At 38.3% G+C, this 22170-nt stretch overlaps 1 long non-coding RNA gene across 5 annotated transcripts in view; it reads left to right on the top strand.

The window, feature by feature from the left end:
• LOC141549176 (uncharacterized) overlaps positions 1-22170 on the top strand; it is a 121663-nt gene that overhangs the window by 61281 nt on the left and 38212 nt on the right. For 2 of the 5 annotated variants that reach the window (XR_012484268.1, XR_012484269.1), the window contains exon 4: positions 20461-20615. The exons of 2 other annotated variants lie outside the window; for them this stretch is intronic. This is a non-coding gene — a long non-coding RNA (uncharacterized LOC141549176). Of the gene's footprint in view, positions 1-19633; positions 19767-20460; positions 20616-22170 lie in introns of those variants that run through there. One more of the 5 variants, XR_012484270.1, reaches the window with a different exon arrangement.

The following is a 22170-nucleotide window of genomic DNA, read 5'->3' on the forward strand; positions in this document are numbered from 1 at the left end:
AATATCTTTTCCTTTGTCTGATGGTTCTTGAACTTGGCCACTATATTTCTTGGCGTTTTGATTTTAGGGTCCCTTTCAGTAGGTGATCGATGAATTTTTTCAATGTCTATTTTACCCTCTGTTTCCAAAACGTCTGGGCAGTTGTCTTTGATAATTTCCTCGAAAATGGTGTCCAAGCTCTTTTTTTCCTCCCATTTTTCAGGGAGTCCGATTATTCTCAAATTGTCTCTCCTGGATCTGTTTTCCAGGTCTGTTGTCTTTCTGGTAAGGTACTTGACAGTCTTTTCAATTGTTTCATTTCTCTGGTTTTGCTTGACTCCCTCTTGGTTTCTCCTTGAGTCATTCATTTCTACTTGTTCCAGTCTAATTTTCAATGATGTATTTTCTTCACTCACTTTTTTTATATCTCTTTGCAATTGTCCAATTGAGTTTTTATTTTCTATGGAATTTTTTTCCATTTTATCCATTTTATTTTTTAGAGAGCTGATTTCTTTTTCCAGCTCTCTAATCCTGTTTTCCTTGGAGTTGTTTATCTTTTCCAGCTCACTGTTTTCCTTGGAGTTGTTTACCTTTTCCAGCTCACTAATCTTGTTTCTCAATGATTTGATTTCTTTATCCACTCTGTCTTTGAATGCATGGGATGACTTCTCCAGGCTCTCTTGCCAAGCTTCCCTTTCCTTTTCCCATTTCTCTTCCAGCTCTCTTGTGAGAGCCTTTTTGATTTCCTCTATGAGGTTCTTTTGTATTGAGGAGCAGCTTATATCCCTCCCAGGGGATACATCTAGGGACAGTCTGTTCCTAGTCTCCTCAGCATTTGAAGTCTGCTCCCTCTCCACACAGAAGCTGTCAATGGTTAGAGCCCTTTTGAATTTTTTGTTCATTTTGTCAGAGTAGGAATCAAAGAAAACAAACTGACAAGAGAAACAATTGGTCTGTTTTGCTGGGGATGGGGCTGGATGGTATTAATGGGCTTCCTCTACAGACTGGGGGTAGGGCAGCAGAGAGCCACTAACAGATCAGCAATGACTGTACTGAGTCTGCGCTCTGAGGCTCTGAGAACGCACCGAGTCAGTCCAGGTGGGGGTTGGGGGTGGCCGGGCTCTGAGAGATGCTGGCTTTCTGGGGTTTTAATCTTCACCTCCGGTGTTTACACCCTCTCCACCACTCCTGGCTTGCTGCCAAGACAGAGCATCCACACTGGGGCAAAAGTCCTTTCACAGAAATGGCAGAGATCACACCCCTCCCCCTCCGGTCTGAGCTGTGTGAGCTGCCTGTCTTGCTCTGGCTGTCTGCCCTCAGTCTGCGCCCAGTCTGATTGACCCTCCCCCGAACAAACACAGACCTTTTCTGGCGACTTTCAAGGATGTCTTCTCTTGGTGATAATTTGTGGATTTCTTTCTGGGTCAAGCATTAAGTCAGAGGCTTGTCATGAAGTAAGTTCTGAGAGAAAACGAGGAGCTCAAGCAGCTGTCTGCCTCCACGCCGCCATCTTGGCCGGAAGAAGGTCAAGAATTTCAAGGGAATTAATGAAAAAATAAAGTCAGATGAAGGTGGCCTAGCTGTACCTGATCTAAAACAATATTACAAAGCAACAGTCACCAAAACCATTTGGTATTGGCTAAGAAATAGACTAGTTGATCAGTGGAGGAGGTTAGATTCACAGGACAAAATAGTGTACAACTCTAACAATCTAGTGTTTGACAAACCCAAAGATCCCAACTTTTGGGATAAGAATTCATTATTTGACAAAACTGTTGGGAAAACTGGAAATTAGTATGACAGAAATTAGATATGGACCCACACCTAACACCATATACAAAGATAAGATCAAAATGGGTCCATGATTTAGGCATAAGGGATAAGATCATAAATAGAGGAACATAGGATAGTTTACCTCTCAGACTTGTGGAGGAGGAAGGAATTTGTGACCAAAGGAGAACTAGAGATCAGTATTGATCACAAAATAAAAAAAATTTGATTACACCAAATTAAAAAGCTTTTGTACAAACAAAACTAATGCAAACAAGATTTGTACAAACAAATTGGGAAAATATTTTTACAGTTAAAGGTTCTGATAAAGGCCTCATTTCCAAAATATATAGAGAACTGACTCTCATTTATAATAATCAAACCATTCTCCAATTGATAAATGGTCAAAGGATATGAACAGACAATTCTCAGAGGATAAAATTGAAACTATTTCCACTCATATGAAAATGTTCCAAATCACTATTGATCAGAGAAATGCAAATTAAGACAACTCTGAGATACCACTACACATCTGTCAGATTGGCTTAGATGACAGGAAAAGATAATGATGAATGTTGGAGGGGATGTGGGAAAATTGGGACACTGATGCATTGTTGGTGAAGTTGTGAAAGAATTGAACCATTCTGGAGAGCAATCTGGAATTATGCCCCAAAAGTTATCAAACTGTCCATACCCTTTGATCCAGCAGTGCTACTACTGGGCTTATATCCCAAGGAAATAATAAAGAAGGGAAAGGGACCTGTATGTGCCAAAATGTTTGTGGCAGCCCTTTTTGTAGTGGCTAGAAACTGGAGAATGAATGAATGCCCATCAATTGGAGAATGGTTAGATAAATTATGAATGTTATGGAATATTATTGCTCTGTAAGAAATGACCAGCAGGAAGAATAGAGAGGCTTGGAGAGACTTACATGAACTGATGCTAAGTGAAATGAGCAGAACTAAAAGATCATTATACACTTCAACAACGATGCTGTATGAAGATGTATTCTGATGGAAGTGGACATCTTCAACAAAGAGAAGATCTAATTCAGTTGCAGTTGATCAATGATGGACAGAATCAGCTACAGCCAGAGAAGGAACATGGGAATTGAGTGTAAACTGTTTGCACTATTGTCTTTCCATTCAGTTTACTTTTATCTTCTGAATCCAATTGTTACTGTGGAACAAGAAATTCTGTTTTATACACATATATTGTATCTAGGATATACTGTAACACATTTAACATGTATGGGATTGCCTGTCATCTAGGGAAGGGGGTAGAGAATGGGAGGGGAAAATTCGAAAAAGAAGTGAGTGCAAGGGATAATACTGTTAAAAAAAATTACCCATGTGCATATATTGTCAAAAATTATTATTATTATAAAATTTTTTAAAAATTAAAAAAATAAATATTAGCACTAGAAGGACCAAAACAAAAAAATCTCTCAAACAGATCTCCTATGTAAAATGGGTCATGCAGGTGCTATTAGAATTATGAACACTTGTATCTTGACAATATATTTCTTTCACAAATTCATTATACACTTATTCTGACTTCCCATTTGGGTCTTTCATATAAACTATCTCTTTGTGGAATAGGGAATGTGGGGGAAGTTATTCTTTTTCTGAAAGAAGTATACAGGTATTTATAAATTCTAAAAAAAGAAAAAGAAAAAGAAAAAGAAAAAGAAAGAATATCCAATTAGGAGGCTATAAAAATAGTCCAGGTAAGAGATGATAAGATTTGATGAATGGAGAGACAAAGAATGCAAGACACTCTGAGGAGGTAGTAAAGATAAAACATTACAACTGACAATAAGGGGTTTAAGGAGAGTGAGGATCATGGGAAGATAGAGCTAGTGGCCAGGAGGGACAGTGGAGGCTGGTGTCATATAAATTAAGAGTAGATTTTGAATGATTCTTTGCATTGTATATTGCATTCAGCAGCGCAGAACTAGTTCAAAATGTTTTGTTGACTTTCATAACCAAATAAAGTGTAGAAGAACATGGGCAGATAAATAATAACTCAGTCAAGGATAGAGTCACTTGGGAACATAGACCTGTAGCCAAAGAGAGGTCCTACAGTGTAAACCAATAAAGCCTACTCATGAAGGTGAAATTAGAACTGTGACCCACTGGGAAAACTGTGGGAAAGTTTCATACATCTTTTCTTATAGCAACTGGAAATAATTAAACCTTGAGCCTCCCAGCTTTGTCTAACAGGAGCCATTCTAGGTTTAGAGCTGGGAGGAACTACTTGTATAGCCATCAGGAGCACTGAATTTCTGGTACTAATTTCTCCTAAATCTGAAAAGGAAGTATGGCTGGAGAGAAGCGTCCACCTTGGCTTGTGACATTGCTTAATACTTTGGAGATGCTAGTTTTATAAGAAAATGTACAAAAGGTGTGTTCACTGACATTAAAGTAGCTGTTGCTTCTATCCCAAGCAACACCACCAAGTGGTGGGCTGAAAACCTGTTTTCCACTCGAAAATTATAAGCTACAAGTTAAATATTCATCTGTGGGGTGTGTGTGTGTGTGTGTGTGTGTGTGTGTGTGCATGTGTGTGTGTGTGTGTGCATGCATGTGTAGTTCTAGGAAGTTTAGTGGAAAACCTTGCCTCTGCCCATCACATATTCCTGGGCCACAAATTCAGCATACCACATGTTTCCCTGCTGAGGCAGCCACCTGCGACAAACTCACTAGTGGATTCTGCTTTTGTGACAGAGTACCCTTGAGAACTGAGACCAGGGCTGCACCAGGATTATTCACATCCTCAATACTAAGCTCATGGCAAAGTGAGGGACAGTTGCCCTTGGTGAACTACTGGGACAGGTCACAAATCAGTTCAATCAAGGCAAACATGAAGAGAAAGTGGGAAGGAGGTATTATTAATCAGTTTAGTTTATGGATTAATCAAATGGATAATCAATTAATTATAAGCTCATTTTTCCCTCAACCCAATTTCTCATCTGTCTCTGATGTTCAAGGTTCAGTGGCTTTCTATGCTGCTCATATGAACATCTTTGTTTTTCTTATTAACCACAATATATTGTCTGTCCCCTGAGCCACAATCTCAAAAATCTACTTCTCTCTCCTTGTATCTTTCCACCATATTGATTTACTCACCTCTGTGGGCGTATGAACAAGGGCAGAGCAAGTGCTCCCTGTGGGTTTCCCTTGTTGCAGGTTGAGTGCTTGGGAAGGAATGAATGACTCTGGAAAGAGAAAATGTCATGGATGCCTTCCCCAAATGAGTGATTCTAATAAAATAGCTGTAAGAATTTAGGGCATTTAGTTATTGTTGGCACCCCTGTATTGGGGGAGCCTGCCATAAAAAGGTGTGACCCCCTAATTTCTCATGTTTTGGTGGAAAAAAGAGAGGTGCTCTGGATATGGATTTATACAACCAGAAACATAATCCTAGAAGTAGTAGCAGTACCAATAAGACAAGAAAGACCAAATGATGGAATACGCATAAACAAAAGAAACAAAATCATTGCTCTTTGTAGATGATGACATAACTAGAAAATCCTGAAGTCAATCAAAAATTAAACGAAACAACAAATTAACCAAAGAATCATAATATAAAGCTCCATAAACTAGATTGTATGTAAAGAAGACAAGAAATCTACCTATGACACATTCCTTTTAAAATCAGCATAGATTTTTTTTAATGAGGGAATTGTTAACAGAATTTTACTCTTTTGGTCTCTAAACTGTGAATAGCTGGAGCCAAACAAAATAGATCTAGAAACAGGTTTAAGAGATCAACTTGCAGTTTAATTAATCCCTTCCAGAGTGAGGAATACACTTTGCAAACTGAGAGTTCTCCTGCATAGGAGGCCTCCTCTTATTGCAGGAAAAGTAGAGATTTTATACATAAATCATAAGTGGGAAGGGAGGGGAAAGGTGGATTACAATGCAACTATTTCCGGTGTTTGAATTATTTCCACAGAACAGGCCTACAAACAGAAGACAACACAGCACTTCTTAGATTGTTTTCTATCTTTTGGGTCATGATCATTCCTCCTCCAGGGTACAGAACCAGAGTTCTGTGTTAGGATCATCATTGATTCACTTCACTTATTGTACACAAGTACAGTACAGCACAAGAATATACCCATAGTACCTGAAAAATCTAGATTATCAATACATTCCATACACATATCATATTGATAATTATGAAAATCATAATAATATTTTCCCACAGAATGCATTCACCAAAATATTCCAGGAAATATAGTGAACCTAGCTACATAACACTTTTTGTGTAAATAGATATAGGCCTAAATAATTGGAGAAATATTAAGTGCATATAGGAAAAGATTGATCTAATACAAGAAAAAAAACAATATTACTTACATTAATTAACCCATTAAATGCCATTGCAAATTACCAAAGCACTATTTTATGGAGCTAAAAATAATTTTGAAGTTCATATGGAATAATAGAAGGTTAAGAACATCAAGGCTTATAATAAAAAGAAAAATGTGGCAAGGAAAGGGAGTTCTATCAGTAACCTGAAACTATACTGCAAAGCAGGGGTTTGGTATTGATAAAAGAAAATAGAGAGGTCAAGAAGTGAAACAGATTAGTTACACAACATATAAAATAAAATAAATACAGTAAAATAGTGTTTAAGAAACCCAGTGACCTCAGTTACAAGAAAATGGCTATTTCATTAACAAAACCTTCTGGGAAAATTGGAAAGCAGTTTTGGCAGAAATTGGGTATGGAATAACAAATTAGAAGAATAAGGAAGAAATGACCTTTCAAGTCCATGTATGAGGAAAAGTACATGACTACATAAATGATCGAGTGGGTCCCAAAAGATAAAATGAACAATTTTGATTATATAAAATTGAAAAAAACCTTTTTTTTTTTTTTTTTACAAACTAATCTAATGTAGTTAAAATAAGAGAAACAGATAAGTGCGGTGGGGCTGGGGGAGGAGACATCTGCAGTAACTTTCTCTGATTAATTTCTCATATCTGAGATATAAAAGAAATGGACTCCTCATCTTCAGAATCATTGGGGGAAAGAAAAATGCATTCCACCAGATGCTTTTGAGGTAAGGGGAGAAAATGACATTCCTTCAAGGGTGAATTTTCTCCTTTCCAGGGAAAAAAAGACTTTTCCATCCATGTTGGTTTGCTCACCTCTTTGGATGGTTGAATAGGACAGAGTCATTTCCTAATTATTTCCCTGCTTCATTTGGATTCTCCTAGTTGCAGGTCAACTGGATGGGAGGAAATTAATGATTGTAGGAAGAGAAAATACTGTGGACACCTTCCCTATGTGAGTGATTGTATTAAAGTGTCTATGAGGGCTTAGAATACTTTGATGTTGTTGGCACTCCTATATTTATCCAGCCTGCCATTCAGAAGGTTCAACCCTCATTTTCTCAAGTTTTGGTGGAAACATAGAGAGGAATATCTGAATATGGAATAATACAACCAGAAACAGCAATCCTCTGGACTATACATTAGAGTATTGGCTTTATATGTTCTTTGCCTCCTTTTCCATTCTGTGGGATGTGAAGGGAGACAGAAGGGGTAACCAACTGTCAGATTCTTGTACTTGCATAGTTGAGGGTGAAGACTGCTCTTGGAAACCTGTGGGTCCAGAATTTCAGGCTTTGCTTAGGATCTAGGGGGTCTTTAGGGCTTCTCTGATTAGACCTTTACACCATTTTTATTGTTTGTGACTGAGGTAAACATGGAATAAACATATAAGATATCTTATGATTTTGCCCATGACTTAGTGGCTGCTGATGTGAAAACTAACATTTTCTTAATTCAGCAACAGATTTGGCAACCAGTGTGGTAGTGACTCCTTCTCAGCCAATACCCTGGACCAATCATCATGAGAATATATCCGAAGCTTCTTTACGGAGGCCCTTAGCCCTGTCTAGTATCAGGGTGTCTTACTAGCAGGGGATTCTGTGCCCTGGAGGTGACAAATTTCACAGTTTTTGTGAATGGCACCAGAACCATCATGAGTGATGTGGCGGCTTTTATCGAGGGTTCTCTAATATATAATTTTCTTTCTTTCTACTCAGTATTCTATTTCTTTTTTTAAATTCTGAGTTCTAAATTCTCCCCCTTCTTCCCCATATACTCCACTGAGAAGGCTCATGTTGTACAAAGCATTTCCATAAAAATCATGTTGGAAAAGAAAACATAGATTTCCCCCAAAAAAAGACCCTGAAGAAAAATAAAGTCAGATTAAACTGTTAAAACTTAATTTAATTGTTAAAACTTAGATTAAAGCGTGAGTTAGAGAGACAGAGAGAGTGACAGAGATAACGACAGAGACAGAGAGAAAGAATGACAGTGAGAAAGACAGAGACTGAGAGAAAGAGTGAGAGAGAGTGAAAAAGAGAGAGAGAGGGAGAGAGAAATCTTTAAAGAAATCAGTTCCTTCTCTTGGTATAGATAGAATTTGTTATTTTATGTACTTCAGAGTAGTTGTGGATCATTACTGCTGAGCATAATGAAGTCATTTACAACTGATCATCCCAGAACATTGCTATTACTTTGCATAGTGCAATTTCTTTTGCTTCAGTTCATGGCAGACTTTCCAGGTGCCATAACATTCATATACCACAACGTATTCAGCCATTCTCCAATTGATGGGCATCCATTCAATTTCCAGTTTCTAGCCACTACAAAAAGGGCTGCCACAAATATTTTTGCATAAACAGGCCCTGGACTTACTTTTTGACAAAAGCTTCTTAGGACACTGGAAATCAGGATGGCAGAAATTTGGTACAGATCAGTATCTTACAATGTAAACCAAGATAAGTTTTAAGTGAATACTTGAATTAGACAAAAAGGGGACAGTATAAATAAATTCCAGAATTGAGAAATTACCTTTCACATATATAGAGGATGAATTCAAGGACAAAGAAGAAATAAAGAATATCTGAGGAGGTAAAATTGATCATTAAAATTACATAAAATTCTTGTTTTTGTAAAAACAAAATTAAGGCAGCTAAAGTTTTAAAAAGCAGTAAAATGAATAAAAGCCTTTCAGCTAGTTTCTTTGATGTGTAAGGTATATAGAAAACTGATGATTCTAATTTATAATCATAAAAGAAATTTCCCAACTGATAAAATGGTCAAAGAATATACACAGGCAGTTTTCAAGGAAGAAATCTAACCTATCCACATCCATAAAGAACATTTCTTTTTTTTTTTTTTCCCAGTAACAATTTTATTTTATTTTATTTTTTTTATTATATATATATATTTTATAATATTATCCCTTGTATTCATTTTTCCACATTATTCCCCCCTCCCTCTATTCCCTCTCCCCGATGACAGGCAATCCCATACATTTTACATGTGTTACAATATAGTCTAGGTACAATACATGTGTGTGAATATCATTTTCTTGTTGCACAATAAACATTAGAATCCGAAGGTACATGCAACCTGGGCAGACAGATATTAGTGCTAACAATTTACATTCACTTCCCAGTGTTTCTTCTCTGGGTGTAGCTACCTCTGTCCATCATTGATCAACTGGAAGTGAGTTGGATCTTCTTTATGTTGAAGATATCCACTTCCATCAGAATACATCTTCATACTGTATTGTTGTTGAAGTGTACAGTGATCTTCTGGTTCTGCTCATTTCACTCAGCATCAGTTGATTTAAGTCTCTCCAGGCCTCTCTGTATTCCTCCTGCTGGTCATTTCTTACAGAGCAATAATATTCCATAACCTTCATATACCACAATTTACCCAACCATTCTCCAACTGATGGACATCCATTCATCTTCCAGTTTCTAGCTACAACAAAAAGAGCTGCCACAAACATTTTGGCACATACAAGTCTCTTTCCGCTCTTTAGTATTTCTTTGGGATATAAGCCCAATAGTAGTATTGCTGGGTCAAAGGGTATGCACAGTTTGATAACTTTTTGGGCATAATTCCAGATTGCTCTCCAGAATGGCTGGATTCTTTCACAACTCCACCAGCAATGTATTAGTGTCCCAGTTTCCCCACATCCCCTCCAACATTCATCATTATTTGTTCCTGTCATCTTAGCCAATCTGACAGGTGTGTAGTGGTATCTCAGAGTGGTCTTAATTTGCATTTCTCTGATCAGTAGTGATTTGGAACACTCTTTCATGTGAGTGGATATAGTTTCAATTTCTTCCTCTGAGAATTGTCTGTTCATATCATTTGACCATTTATCAATTGGAGAATGGTTCGGTTTCTTATAAATTAGGGTAAGTTCTCTATATATATTGGAAACGAGACCTTTGTCAGAACCTTTGTTTTTAAAAATATTTTCCCAATTTGTTACTTCCCTTCTAATCTTGTTTGCATTAGTATTATTTGTACAGAAACTTTTTAGTTTGATGTAATCAAAATCTTCTATTTTGTGATCAATAATGATCTCTAGTTCTCCTCTGGTCATAAATTCCTTCCTCCTCCACAAGTCTGAGAGGTAGATTATCCTCTGTTCCTCTAATCTATTTATTATCTCCCTCTTTATGCCTAAATCATGGACCCATTTTGATCTTATCTTGGTATATGGTGTTAAGTGTGGATCCATATCTAATTTCTGCTATACTAATTTCCAGTTTTCCCAACAGTTTTTTCCAAATAATGAATTTTTATCCCTAATGTTGGTATCTTTGGGTTTGTCAAAGATTAGGTTGCTATATATGTATCCTTTTTTGTCCTTTGTATCTAATCTGTTCCACTGATCTACCGGTCTATTTCTTAGCCAATACCAAATGGTTTTGGTGACTGCTGCTATATAATATAGCTTTAGATCAGGTACACTTAGACCACCTTCCTCTGACTTTTTTTTCATTAGTTCCCTTGCAATTCTCGACCTTTTATTCTTCCATATGAATTTTGTTGTTATTTTTTCTAGGTCATTGAAATAGTTTCTTGGGAGTCTGATTGGTATACCACTAAATAAATAGATTAGTTTGGGGAGTATTGTCATCTTGATTATATTCGCTCGGCCTATCCAAGAGCACTGAATGTCTTTCCAATTATTTAAATCTGATTTTATTTTTGTGGCAAGTGTTTTGTAATTTTTCTCATATAATTCCTGACTTTTCTTTGGTAGATGGATTCCCAAATACTTTATACTCTCAACATTTGTTTGGAATGGAATTTCTCTTTGTATCTCTTGCTGTTGCATTTTGTTAGTGATATATAAAAATGCCGAGGATTTATGTGGATTTATTTTGTATCCTGCCACTTTGCTGAAATTTTGAATTATTTCTAGTAGCTTTTTAGCAGAGTCTTTGGGGTTCTCTAAGTATACCATCATGTCATCTGCAAAAAGTGATAGTTTAATTTCCTCATTTCCTACTCTAATTCCTTGAATCTCTTTCTCGGCTCTTATTGCCGAGGCTAGCATTTCTAGTACTATATTGAATAGTAATGGTGATAGTGGGCAACCTTGTTTCACTCCTGATCTTACTGGGAAAGGTTGCAGTTTATTTCTATTGCATATTATGCTTACTGAAGGTCTTAAATATATGCTCCTGATTATTCTAAGGAATAGTCCATTTATTCCTATACTCTCAAGACTTTTTAGTAGGAATGGATGTTGGATTTTGTCAAATGCTTTTTCTGCATCTATTGAGATGATCATATGGTTCTTATTAATTTGATTATTAATATGGTCAATTATATTAATAGTTTTCCTAATATTAAACCAGCCCTGCATTCCTGGAATAAATCCTACTTGATCATAGTGTATTATCCTGGAGATGATTTTCTGAAGTCTTTTTGCTAATATCTTATTTAAGATTTTAGCATCAATATTCATTAAGGAGATTGGTCTATAATTTTCTTTCTCAGTTTTCGATCTACCTGGTTTAGGTATCAGTACCATGTCTGTGTCATAAAAGGAGTTTGGTAGGACTCCTTCATCCCCTATTTTTTTGAAATAATTTATATACCATTGGGGCTAATTGTTTTTAGAATTCACATGTGAATCCATCTGGCCCTGGGGATTTTTTCCTGGGGAGTTGATTAATAGCTTGTTCTATTTCTTTTTCTGAAATGGGACTATTTAAGCAATTTATCTCCTCCTCTGTTAATCTAGGGAGCCTATATTTTTGGAGGAAGTCATCCATTTCACTTAAGTTATCAAATTTATTGGCATAAAGTTGGGCAAAGTAACTCCTTATTATTTCTCTAATTTCCTCTTCATTGGTGGAAAGATCCCCCTTTTCATTTGTAAGACTATCAATTTGATTTTCCTCTTTCTTTTTTTTGATCAAATTTACCAAAGGTTTATCTATTTTATTGACTTTTTCATAAAACCAACTCTTGGTTTTATTTATTAATTCAATAGTTTTTTTACTTTCAATATTATTGATTTCTCCTTTTAATTTTTGTATTTCAAGTTTAATTTTTGGTTGGGGGTTTATAATTTGGTCTTTTTCTAGCCTTTTAAGTTGTAAGCCCAATTCGTTAATCTTCTCTTTCTCAATTTTCTTCAAATAAGCCTCTAAAGATATAAAATTTCCCCTTATTACTGCTTTAGCTGCATCCCAAAGATTTTGATATGATGTCTCATCATTGTCATTATCTTGGGTGAAATTATTAATTGTTTCTATCATTTGCTGTTTCACCCAGTCATTCTTTAAGATGAGATTATTCAGTTTCCAATTACTTTTTGGTCTATTTGCCCCTAACTTCTTACTGAATGTAGCTTTTATTGCATTGTGATCTGAGAAGAAGGCATTTATTATTTCTGCCTTCCTACATTTAATTTTGAGATCTTTATGTCCTAATATATGGTCTATTTTTGTATAGGATCCATGAACTGCTGAGAAGAAAGTATACTCCTTTCTATTGCCATTCAGTTTTCTCCAAAGGTCTATCATACCTAGTTTTTCTAATGTTCTATTTACTTTGTTAATTTCTTTCTTATTTGTTTTGTGGTTTGATTTGTCTAAATCTGAGAGTGCAAGGTTGAGATCTCCCACTATTATAATTTTACTGTCTATTTCTTCTTGCAGTTCTCTTAACTTTTCCTTTAGAAAGTTAGATGCTATACCACTTGGTGCATATATGTTTAGTATTGATATGGCTTCATTATTTATGCTACCTTTCAGCAGGATATAGTTTCCTTCCTTATCTTTTTTAACGAGATCTACTTCTGCTTTTGCTTGATCTGAGATAAGGATAGCTACCCCTGCTTTTTTGGCTTTACCTGAGGCATAATAGGCTCTGTTCCAACCTTTTACCTTTACTCTGTATGTATCTCCCTGCTTTAAGTGTGTTTCCTGTAGACAACATATTGTAGGGTTCTGCTTTTTGATCCAATCTGCTATCCGTCTCCGTTTGATGGGATCGTTCATCCCATTTACATTTACAGTTAAAATTACTAAATCTGTATTTCCTGCCATTGTATTATCCCCAGATTATGCTTTTTTCCCTTGACCCCCCTGATCCCCCTCCCCGATATTTAATTTACAGACCCCCCTTGTGACGCGCAACCCTCCCTCTTTTTTTTTTTTTTTTTAGGATCCCTGCCCCCTCCCTCCAAATCCCTTCACTTATTCTCCTTTTCCTTTTCCCTTTTCCTCTCCCCCCTTTTAATGAGGTGAGAGAAAATTCTCTGAAAAACAAATATGTTAATTATTTACTCTTTGAGCCTCTCCTGATGGGAGTAAGATTCACACAATGATTCTCCCCCTCACTAAGTTCCCTCAGATATGGTGTATTTTCTATACCTCTTCCTGGGATGTAGTTTCCCTCTTTTTATCATTCCTTCCCCTTTTTCTGAACCGACCTCCTTCCCTTTACTACACCCCCCTTTTTTTCTTTTATATCAGTAAAATCAAATTATCCTTGAGTACTTTTTATATACCCACAACAGAGTTACAGTTCTCAAGGGTTCTGTGTACCTTTTTCTGTTTCTCTTCAGTCTTGTGGATGTAGATCAAATTTTTTGTTTAAGTCTGGTTTTTTTCTTAGAAACATATAGAATTCCTCTGTTTCATTGAATGACCATCTTCTTCCATGGAAAAAGATGCTAAACTTAGCTGGGTAGTTCATTCTTGGTTGCAGTCCTTGATCTTTTGCTTTACGGAATATCAGGTTCCAAGCCCTTCTATCTTTTAATGTGGAGGCAGCCAGATCTTGGGTGACCCTTATTGTGGCACCTTGGTATTTAAATTGTTTTTTTCTAGCTGCTTGTAGGATTTTCTCCTTTGTGTGGTAATTCTGCAGCTTAGCCACTATATTCCGTGGTGTTCTTTTTTTAGGGTCTATTTCAGAAGGAGTTCGATGAATTCTTTCCACATCTACTTTCCCTTCTGTTTCTATTATCTCTGGACAGTTCTCTTTGATAATTTCCTGTAAAATAGAATCTAAGCTCTTTTTTTGGTCATAGTTTTCTGGAAGTCCAATAATCCGCAGATTATCTCTCCTAGATTTATTTTCCAGGTCTATAGATTTTCCCAGTAAGTATTTGACGTTGTTCTCCAGCTTCTCATTTTTTTTTGTTTTGTTTGACTGATTCTTGGGTTCTCTGTGAATCATTCATTTCTATTTGTTCCATCCTGACTTTTAAGGAGTTATTTTCTTCTTTCACAGTTTTTAGTTCTTTTTGTAAATGCCCAATTTCGTTTTTAAATGAATTATTTTGCTGTATTGAATTTTTTTCCATTTCCCTAATTTTTTTTGAGAATTATTTTCTTTTTCCAATTCAGAAATTCTATTTTCTTGAGACTTTTTTATCTTTTCCAATTCAGAAATCCTACTTTCCTGTGTTTTTTTAACCTTTTCTAATTCATAAATTGTTTCCCTGCATCTCCTGTGAATTCTTTATTTTTTCCAACTCCAATTTCAGGACGTTGTTATTCTCTATCATAGCTTCCCTTTCCTTTCCCCATTTTTCTTCAAACTCCCTTAATTTTTTAAGACTTTCTTCTAGGAGAGAGTTATGTGATGGGGGGCAGGAATCGTTCCCCTTTAGGTTGTTATCTGCTGTCTCTCTGCTGTTAACTTCCTCGGGGTTGGATACCCGCTCTTTCTCTGTATAGAAGGAATCTATAGTTTTTCTGGCTTTTTTGCTCATATTTAAAAAAATCTTTTGGGGTCTGTCCCTGGGGCAGGAAATTATTTACTTCTTTACCAGTTTCCTCCCAGACCGGATGGATGCAGCGGCTCCTGCGCCTGAGCTAAGATAGAGATCTGGGAGAGAGTTCCCCACCCCCTCCCTGGAAGTGCCTCAGAGGTGATTAGCACTGCTGTGCTTGAGGGCTTTGAATAGTAAAGACAGCACAAAGCCCAGCCTATGTGTCCGGGTGGGGCGTGCATGTCTGCAGCAGGTGACATGAAAAGCCCCTGTGCTCAAACTGGAAGTGTCTGCCAGAAACCGCGGTCCCTAGTTCAAAGGTTCCGCTTTTCTGGGACTTCCTGGAGCTGAGTTCCACTCCCTCCAGCTAAGCTAGGCAGTGTGTGTTGCCTTGGGCCGTATCTACCCACTTGTCAATCTGTTAACTATTCTCAGGTGGTAGCTGAGGCCACACCCCCGGTGCCGAGATCTGCTGAGTCACCTCCAGGGTCCAGGGAAAATCTAATTTGAGTTTTAAAATATTTTGTCTTTCTCTTCTGAACTGCTAAATAATTAGCAGAGAAGAGCTAACAGCCTGTGCCAGATTCCTTTACCTCAGTGGCTTCTCTGATCCCAGAGCCCTTCCCAGCGCAATGGGCGCAGTATGCGAGCACCCAGCCGTCTGTGCTGGACTCTCTTCTTCCTCCCCTGGGGACGGACCTTGTCTGTTGAAACTCCACATTCTCTTCAGCTGGTAAGTCGTGCTTCCAGTCCTTGTGGTATCTATCAGTCCTGGGCTTATTTTGAGACTTAATTTATCTAATTGGTTGTGAGGGAGTGAGGACGTTCACAGAGTCGTGTGTTTCTTCTCCGCCATCTTGGCTCCGCCCCCCATAAAGAACATTTCACAAAATTACAAAATAATTAGGAATACAAATTTAAACAGCTCTGAGTTCTGCTTTACAATCATAAGTCATAAGGCTTTAATACTGAAATTAAGATATTTAGTTAAGAGAACAATTCATTGCGCTTTACGAGGGGATTGATAAAGATGACTGTTTGTTTTTTTTTTTTAGAAAAAGGAAAATGAGTTGTTGAAAGTACTAATGGAAAATAGACTTAGTAATTAGTTGGGTTTTTTTTGCCATTGTCCAACCATTTTGACAATATTTTAAAATATGTTGGATAAACATTGAATTGAGCATAGCTTCTGGTATCACTACTGGGCCTATATCCCAATAAGAGCACAGAAAGAAGGGAAAGACTCATATATAAATTTATAATGTGTAAATTTATAAGACCTTTTTATAATAATAGCAATAATAACATGGAGAATAATTGGATATTCTTCGATCAGAATAATGCTTAAACAAATTATGTTGCATAAATATAATGAAGTATTATTGCATCATAAGAAATGCTTAAATGAAGTGAGTGTTTCAGGGAAACCTGGGGAAACAAGTACTGAAAACACAAGTCTCTTACATGCACGAAGTATTAGAGGTCAGAATTATGAGCAATAGTTGGAAATTATAAAGGGACCAATTTAGGCATGAGATCCAAAAAATTTTCCCGAAAAGGAGGATTCCTCCAAAATACAGTGGTACATCTTGAAGAAAGAGTGCGTTCCTCCTCTTTATGGGGGGAACCAAGGAAAAACTGGATGACCATTTTTCTGCCGTTACTCTGGGTATTCCTTTCCTATATTGAGTAGGTGAGATGGCTGTTATGGTCCTTTCTAATTTTCAAATTATGTGCAAACTTTGCAAACCAAGGCTTCCAACAAATTCTGAGGATACCATAGGGATTTACAAAGCACATTAATAAGGCTGGGGCAGACTGCATTATACAAATTTACTTGAGTTCTCCCTGAACATATCTCACAATGTGGTCCACACTGGCAGAGTGGAGGCTAATGGAGCAATCTTTTAGTTCCAATGATCCAAGGAAAGGAAGCAGACCACCTGCCACCTCTAATCTTTCTCTCCAGGTGACTCCCTGCTTTAGCTAGACTGACTTGCCTGCCTGTAGGGAACAGGAGGTGGGAATGGGTGACTGGTGTCTTGTTCAGAGGACTTGCTTCCCTCAGAGATGACTGCAGGTGCTGAGTTTGAAGCAGGATTGGTGTTCTGGAAGAGGCATTTGGATTTGAGAGACTCTTGGGCTCAGGATGCTGAGCTGTTTCCATAAATGTCTCAGGGGAAGTGTCTTTTGAGACGGTGGTAGTAGTTTGACTCGCCTGGCCCAAGCTGCCTCCTGGCTCTCCCTCAGCAGGACTTGTTGCTTCAGGAAAGAATACACCAGGGTATTGCAGAAGGAAAAAATGTCCCAATTAAAAAAAGGACAAGGAAATGGAATCTTCCACTTAGAGATGAATGAACTTCAACCTTGATTTCTGGGAGGCACTCTAGACTGTATTTGTAGGTACACTGGGGTTTTCATTGGCCAAAATAGAGTACCAAAGCAGGTTTGCTGCTGATAGATATGCATAGTTATGGTAGTATTAGGGTTAAGATGTAGGGAGAACACTCATCTAGACTGTTCAAACTACATTCTGTTCTGCCTTAAATTTCACTAGCAGCTAATTTGGCTGTATGACTGGATGATCAGAATTGCTTGTCAGTTGGGCAGGAGGTCTCCGGTGGAGTGACCCAAAGTTCTGTCCTGGACTCTTTGGTGCTTAATATCAGTCTAAACCTTGGGATTCCAATACCAGTCATCTATCCAGGATTCTAGAGGCAGGGCAGCTGGTGTTGGAGAGAATAAAGCCCCAAATCTGAAATACTTTTAGGAAGAAATTGATGAAGTCACTTGGTAGAGGAGACTGAGCCAGAAAGGAGGGTGTGGCACCCTGTGTCCAGGCTCTAGGAGGTTTCTGTTCCACAGGATTCAGAGCAGAGTACCCACACATATTTAGGGGGGCACATGCTGCAGTGCATGTCTGGGTGCCCCTCTGTCTCTTCCTGCCCATTCTGATCTCGGTCTCCTCCTGCCTGGACAAAGGAAGCTGAGAGCTGCCTCTCTCCCAGACCACCCCCTTTCTCCTTGGCTGGGGGGGGGTGGACTTTCAGGAATCCAAGTCCCATTTAAGGACTGGGGCTTGCAGATGCTGCTGAGCTATTGTGCTCTTCCGTTTTGTGGAGCCCAGGACTCCCCTCCCTGGGCCTCCCTCTTTGTCTTTTTGTCCCTTTGTCCTTCCTCTCCTAGTTTCTGTAGGGCTCCCTTAAGCTGAGCTCAGCTGCTCCCCACCCAAGTCTCAGCAGGCTGTCCTCAGGAAATCAGGACCCTGGTCAGCGCCCCACCCACCTCCAGGTGGAAGATGCACTGCTACTCCCTCCATTAGTGATCCTGGGTGTCTGAGATCAGGGAAAGGATTCAGGGGGTGGGGCTGCCCCTGCTCTGGGCCTGATATCACAAAGCCTCTTCCCCTCTGTCCTCTGTTCCCCCTCTGCCCTATGGTGACATGACACTGACTGCCTCCTCCCACCCTGTGTTAAATGAAAGTTTCTCTGTGAGAAGGATGCAAGGGGGTGTGATTGGGAGGTCTGTGAACCCCTCATCCCTATTCCTTCCCCTTCCCCTCCACCCCCTCCCCTTCATTACCCAATCTCCCTGAGTGACAGATCCTGAGGGTCCTGCTCGTACCTAAGTGGCTGTGAGTGAGGTAGGGGCCCCCTCCCCTGCTCTTGCCTCCGCCCCTTCCTCTCCTCTCCTCTTCTCTTTTTCTTCTCTTCCCTTTCCCCCACCTTTTCAGGAATGTCCGCCCTCCCAGCCAGCTTGCCTTGGTGCTCAGAAGGATGAGTGTAAGTGTGGATGGAAGTTCCTGGGAGTATCTTAACCCGTGTTTATGTGTAACCCACCCATAAGTATGATATTGATGAGGAGTAAACTGAGGTTTAAACTGAGATGGGTCAGTTCCTGTTCTCTCTCTCTCCTTCCCCAAAGTAACCCAGGGCGGGGTCAGCAGCAAAGGAATCTGCTACTTAATCCTGTATAGAGACAAAGTCTTTATTGATAGTAAAGGGGTAGACAGGCCTTTGGTCTCCAGGAAGACCAGACTGCCTGCAAGGGGACGTCAGCTGGCGGGCATTGGCTGGTATACACCAAATGCCAAGATTTCATTTTTCAGCCTTCCTTATATACATAACTAGAGTCATCAGAACAATGTTTGCACAGAGATGTTCTCAAGAGGTTCTGGAGACATTTCCCAATAATACAAGAATTCTCTGCTGTTATAAACAAGACAGGACTTTTCTTATTATTGTCAATAAGACAAAGATTCTCTATTGCTGTCTCCTTCAGTCTCTCCCCAGAAAGGAATTTCAGATCATTAGACAGGGGGCTGAAAAACGAAACTAGCCCAAAGGAAGTTGGAGATTAAACAAGGAACATCACAGGGGGCTCCGGCCCCCAACAATATGTGTGTCTGTGTGTGTGTGTCTGTGTGTGTGTGTGTGTGTGTACACATGTGTTCCTGTGTGTGCCTGTTTGGGGCTGCCCCTGCCTTCGGGCATCCTGCCTTGCCAAACCAACTTCTGTCTGAAGTGCTGCGGCTTGGGGGGTAGTTGGGTGGGCTGGTATACAGTGAAGTCCAACAGGGAGAAGCCTTTGGGGACACTCCCTGCCCTCCACACCCCCGGTGGACGTTTCCATCCTTTCCCCTTCTTTCCTGCATCCTTGGCTCAGGCTTAGGGCTGTGGAGAGAGGAGAAAGTCCAGGAACTTACCCCAACCCTAACCCTAACCCTTTTCTATGTCATCTCTCTCTCATCTCTCCTGATGTAACTTAACTCAGTATTTATTTTTGTTCTGGTTTCCAGCAGCGCCTGATGAAATGGGTGTTTCCATGTCCCTTGTGGAAGAGAAAGAGGGGATTGTCCTTGAACCTGTGGATCTCTGACTTTCAGGCTGAAAGAGGAGAATTGTGTTCATGTGCACTTCTCTCATTAGGAAGGATTAAGTATGTTTTGTCTTGAGAAGTTGATTCCATTTCTTCCTCTGCATATTCCTCTTTATAGGCTTTGACCTATTGAAGAAAGGCTCTTAACCTTGCATATGCAACAGTCCTTTGAGAACTTGACTGCAAAGATGTTTTTCTTCACTTAACTCTTACCCTATTCATTTTTACTGCATCTGGTCAAGTGGGGCAGACACAGGTCATCTTGATAGAAGCTAAGTGGTCTGTTTTGTTTTCTAGGACTCTCTCTATCTCTTGTTCTATCATGACCACTTTCTTATCCATAGATTGGAAGTGTATTTTTGTCTTACTTCTCTAATTTGCAATTGATGCCCCCTTTCCATCTCAGTTATTGTTCTTATTGTAGTTTGAGTTGATACATGGTGTGAGGCATTGATGTGCTATCAAATCTCTGGCAAGCTGTTTTTCCCTTATCCCATTTGCTTTTTTAAAAAATCAAATAGTGCACTCACCCCACTGCTTTATTTTAGATGCATTACAAATCATGTTATTTGTTTGGTTTTGTACATAGTATACCTTATCTTTTCCATTGATCAACCTTTAATTTCTAACAGAGAGATCTGCTACTGATAATCACTAACTCCAACCCTTTTCTTTCTTTCTCCCCCCATTATTACAATTAAGAGTCTTCATTTCTTTTCACATTTTTGTTGTTTTCTCTTTCTTACATCAATAGGGTATCCCACATATTTCTTCTCCCCATCTTTGAGAACCATGCCATGTGAGAACTAGTTTTTAGGGAGGAAAAGAAAAGCAAGCACAACCGATAAATGGATTCGGGAAAAGGTGTGCAGTGTGTAACTCCTGTGGATGCCTCACCTCCTAGAAGTGGTAAGATGATGTTTCCTTCTCATGCTTCCTTTTTATTCCCACTTCATCTCCAACATTTTGTTACAGATACTTTTAATCACTTTGCTGTGTCATTATTTTCATTTAAATGATTGTAATTACTGTGCATATGTACTGTTTTCTTGGCTCTGCATCAGTTCACAAAGATCTTGCTATACTTCTCTTGTACTCGTCACATATGTCATTTCTTAGAGGTCAACAGTGGTATTCCATGTCATTCATGTCCCATGCCTTGTTTACTTATTCCCCAGTTGATGAGCATTTGTTTCCAATTCATAACTATCATAAAAATTTCTATTTTAACTATTTTGGAGTATAGGGCGATTTTTTTCTTATTGGTTGCTTCCTTGGAGTGCAATAGAATCTTTGTGTTAAAGACCTTGGATTGTTTTGTTACTTTCCATAATTCCAAATTACATTTCAAAGTGTCATCTTACAGTTGTCCCAGCAGTGTATTTACGTGTATATTCCCACACCTTTGTTTAGGTATCAAAACTGTAATTGTTTTATAAAAGGAATTTCATAAAGCTTCTTCTTGACCTGTCGTTTCATATAGTTTATATAGTCTTGAGGTGAAATATCTTTTCAGTGGTTGGTAGGATTCACTTTACAATCTAACTGATTTGGGGATTTTTCCTTAAGAAACTCATTTATATCTTGTTCAATTTCTTTTTTTATGATATGCTTATTTAAATCTTCTGGCTTGCTTTCTATTAACTTGGCAAGATTATATTTTTGTATGTATGAATCCATTTCATGTAGATCATCAATTTTCCTGGAATATGACTGGGCACAGTAACTCCTTGGCATTGCTATAATTTCATCTTTATTTGTTATGCATTCACTCTTTAATTTTGGAAATCAGTAATTTGGTTTTCTTCTTTCATCTTGTTGTCAAATTAACCAGCAGTTAATCTACTGTAGTGAGATTTTCATAAAACCAACACTTATTTCTCATTATTAGTTTGATTTAAAACAAAATTCCTAATCTCACCTTTGATTTTCAGGATTTCCATTTTAACAATTAAGTCACTAAATCTATAGGCAATTTAGACTTTTTTTTTTTTTTTAATTTTTTTTATTATATATATATATATTTTATAATATTGTCCCTTGTATTCATTTTTCCAAATTACCCTCCCTCCCTTATTCCCTCCCCCCGACGACAGGCAATACCATACATTTTACATGTGTTACAATATAGTCTAAGTACAATACATGTGTGTGAATATCATTTTCTTGTTGCACAATAAACATTAGAATCCGAAGGTACATGCAACCTGGGCAGACAGATATTAGTGCTAACAATTTACATTCCCCTCCCAGTGTTTCTTCTCTGGGTGTATCTACCTCTGTCCATCATTGATCAACTGGAAGTGAGTTGGATCTTCTTTATGTTGAAGATTTCCACTTCCATCAGAATACATCCTCATACAGTATCGTTGTTGAAGTATACAGTGATCTTCTGGTTCTGCTCATTTCACTCAGCATCAGTTGATTTAAGTCTCTCCAACCCTCTCTGTATTCCTCCTGCTGG

Source organism: Sminthopsis crassicaudata, chromosome X (assembly GCF_048593235.1).
Source record: "Sminthopsis crassicaudata isolate SCR6 chromosome X, ASM4859323v1, whole genome shotgun sequence".
NCBI classification, from domain to species: domain Eukaryota; kingdom Metazoa; phylum Chordata; class Mammalia; order Dasyuromorphia; family Dasyuridae; genus Sminthopsis; species Sminthopsis crassicaudata.